The sequence below is a fragment of the Marmota monax genome, unplaced genomic scaffold, assembly GCF_021218885.2.
Source record: "Marmota monax isolate L192 unplaced genomic scaffold, Marmota_monax_Labrador192_F-V1.1 WCK01_AAM20220418_F8-fsc00681, whole genome shotgun sequence".
NCBI lineage: Eukaryota > Metazoa > Chordata > Mammalia > Rodentia > Sciuridae > Marmota > Marmota monax.
Genome location: NW_026693088.1, coordinates 42,076 through 46,211, shown reverse-complemented (window position 1 = coordinate 46,211; position 4,136 = coordinate 42,076).

Genomic DNA, 4,136 nt, shown 5'->3' with positions numbered 1-4,136 from the left:
TCCGGATAGATACTCCCCGATGATGCGGGAGGCATTTCTGGAATCATAAAATCTGACAGAGGTTATACATAAATGTGCACGTTGATCAATACAACCCAAAAGCACCAAGTCAGCCAATTCTTCTACCTGAGCTTGGAGTAAATCTATTCTTTGATTAGCAGCCAAAATCCCAGATAGAATGTGTTGATTAATTCTCCTTTGAGATTCAAGTATGGTGGATGTTTGTTGAATAACCTGATTAATAGTGGCAGCAGTTTGTACTTGGCTGGCCATGGCTACTCCAGCTGTAACTGCTGCAGCAGCAGATACCGCCACAGCTGTCACTATAGCTGCCGTAATTCCAAAATCTCTACGGACTCTAAGTAGCTCAACAATGGGGAATTTATCTGGGTCCGCAATGACTGGGATTGGGACAAAAGTTGGAATCTTCATAACCACTGCTACAGTCCAAGAACCATTCCAACACTCAGACAAATAACAGGTAATATTAGAACAATTAAGCATCCCCTGTAATGTAACATTAGCCAAAAGAAACAGGAACGGAGATTGGAGACAGACTGCTGTGGAGGGTAATGTAGCATTAGATAATTGTGAATTATTTGCAGAAATTTTAAGCCTCCTACCTCGCTCCGAGTCTTGGGTACTGCCAGAAACATTAAACAGCCAACTTTGGACTCCTAATATTTCCCTGGGGAAACACAAGCGCGGACTAGACTAGCCCAATCTGAGGGAGTCATGCAAAATCTAGTAAGTCCCTCCACCTGAGTGAGAGTGAAAGCGGCATCTATGCCATAAGTGCGGACAGATTCTGCCAAGGTTTTAATTATCTTAAAGTCTAAAGGCTCATGATATCTTCCCCTGTTATTGTCCTGAAATACAGGGTATGCAAGTCCCATATCTGTATTAACTGTCCTCCAAACTTGTGCATGAAAAGATCTCCCGGAACCTTGGCTCCCCCCCACATACGGAGGTGGGGCAATCGGCACCATATCTTCTTCTAGATATTCTACCTCCTCCTCCTCAGAGTTTTGTTGACCGATGTTAACTCCCTTCCCCTTCTTACAGTAGGCCTGCGTGCCCTGTGTCTCCTTTTTCTTCTTTTTCATTTTTATCTTATGTAGTTGTTGTAACAATATATCAAGGTCCTCAGAACTCTCTGAGTCGCTTGTGTTCTCAGGCGTTTTTAATTCGGTCAAGTCTGGGTAGAGCCTTCTCCTATTTTTATCTTCAGGCTCTTTTGCCTTCTCACTACTGTTACTTTTAATACTCTCTGCCACTTCACTACATGATCCTTCAGATTTTTCCTCATGCAGTTGCTCAAGAATAGCTTGACCCTCACTCACAGCTTCCTGGCATTTACCATCTGTTATACATCCTCTAACTAACTTCCAAAGTGGTATAACGCCACCCTCTAAGGTGCCTTGCTCACGAGCGAAATCTAGATCTTTCCCTAATTTGTCCCAGCTGGGAATCGTAAGACTCCCTGTAAAAGCAAACCAAGGAGCCGCTATATCAGCTTCTCTTAAAAACATCTGCAAAGTACTCTGCTTTATCTTAAGTCCTTTTGAATGTAACAACCCATCTAGGGCCAACAAAATTGGGCTTGAAGAAGCAACGCCCATAATGTTTTTAGAGCTATAAAGAAAGTGAAAGTACAAAAGTCCCCGCTCTCTTCCTTTTACAGGGGAGCGTTCCGTTCTATGAATTCCCCGCTCTCTTCCTTTTACAGGGGAGCGTCCCTGTCGTCACAACAACAAAAGAAGCACAAAAAACAAAAGCGAAATGACACAACAAAAGAAACACAGAAAACAAAAGCGAAAGTAGAAGTGAAAGCACACAGTGCAGCTGCAATAAAATGTAATGCTCTCTCTTTCTTAACAGAGGAGCTGCCCCGCTTTGGTCGCGGATCCCACTTACCTGGGACTAACCAGTGCACCACCCCTGACTGCTGAAAGTTCTGGTTCCCGGGTTTCGGCACCACTTGTCGTGACCCCTTGCCCGCAAGGAAGACGCAACTCAGGAATCTTCTTTCAGCAGTTTATTCAGGCCTTGTTTCATGTATCATCTTCTAGTGACCCCCCGCCGAGCGCCCAAGCACAGCCTAATAAAGTCTCCCGCATACCAATCCCAAGCTGCCACGTGGACCTTTCTCATAGGGTGGGAAGGGATTGCATGCCAATTCTCCATATAAGGAGTTGCTTATCACAGGCCACAGTGGAAGCCGGCGCCATCTTCTAATGGCAGCCACAGTCTATTAGAACGGCTCACCACAGCTAAGAGATGCTATGATGTATGTGGGGGTCTCTGCCTTCTCCAAAGAATGTATAAAACTGCTGCAAACCTAGGCTTGGGCCTCTCAGCATCACCAGTTGCTGTGCCTGCATAGGGAGGACCGAGCTAGCTCGCAATAAACACCTCTTTGCTGTTTACATCCATCTTGGTCTCTGGTGGTCTTTTGGGGGTCCCGAATTTCAGCATAACAGAATAAAGCTAGCAGCTTGGAATAGGACTTTTCTGCCACTCTGCCATTCTGCTATGTAAAGAAAATAAAAGGACACACAGAGACATGAGGCAGAGGCAGGAAAAGAAGTAGCCAATCCAGCTTTATATGGAGACATTTGAGGAAGAGTATAATAGTCACTTCATTTATCATTCACAAAAATAGATATTATTCCTTTTTGTTTACCTCTGTATGTATACACTGTTAATCCATCTACAAGAGAAATAGTAAAAATTAAGACAGAGGAATAAAATTAAGGAACCTGATGCAACAAAGATAATTGGCCATCAAAAGGAATGTTAGAAAATAATCGATGCTAAAAAATCTATTAATACAACTTGATAGTAGAGGAAAACTCTAAGCATTCAAGATATAAAGCTATATTTTTATAATATGGTATAAAACATGAATGTCCATGCCTGTTAAGAATAAAATTTTACTATGATCATCAGTAATTAATTGAGCATACATAGCAGCAAAAGGCAAAATAGTACAGCCTGAAAAATAAGGACAATAAATTTATTTTAATATATAATTTTTATGAATTATCATCAGCAACTACTTTTGTAAAAACATAAGGTGTTTTAACAAAAATTATTAATAACAATGACACAATAGATTCAGGCAGTTGATCCACCTTACTGTTGATAACTTTTTATTATTATTATTATTATTATTATTATTATTATTATTATTATTTGAAAAGCCTGTTTAGAAGAAGGAGTAAAATAGAAAAAGGAGATAGGGTCCTGTTTTTTCTTTAACAACTGGAAAAAAGAGAGATCAGTTGGGCATCAGGTATAATTTTCAATTCATTTATTTAAGAAACCATATTTATCAAGATTAATGCCATTTATGTTAAATTTAATTTACTTATTTTAATTTTAAAATAAAATATCAGAAAAACATGATTAATATTATTATTCTTCTCTTTTGTGTTGAAGAAAAATTTTAGAAGTAATTGATATTATATTATATTATATTTTGATTTTTTTTTTAGAAATTAAGACTTTATTGTTTGACCACCTAGAAAAATTCATGAGGCAGAACCTTAAAGACATGTATATATTTATTTAATTATTTGACTTGAATTAAATTATTTGGATCTATTTAATATTTTAAATTTTTGTTGATGAGCTTTCATGTTTAAATTCTAATTTAATACCAAGTATATAATATATAGACATAAGATAGGCCAGTATAATTGAAAATGTCAGGTATAAAATCTAATTGCAACAATGGACACTGAAATCAAAGGTTTCAGATAGCTGGAGTTTTGGCCTTGTTGGTTATTAGATTTATTTCCAACATAAGCATGTTTATATCCTTCTAAGAAGTTATTTTTAAAAGTTAATGATGTATTTGAGAGTTAACTGTGGAGAAATTGGCCTTTGAAAAAAATGCAGAATGTAAAAACCTTTATAGTTAAAAAAAAAGAGTGATCTGAAAAATACATTAACTTACATAGAATATTTAAAAATTTACATTGCCATAATACTAACTTCTTTATCAGGTCAGAGTATACATTTAGCTTAGATAAGAGTCAGTTGGACGCCTGTGAAATTCTTATTTATTTGTTTGTTTATTTTTAAAGAAAGCTTGTGCATAGGGCTGAGGTTTTGGCTCAGCAGTAGAG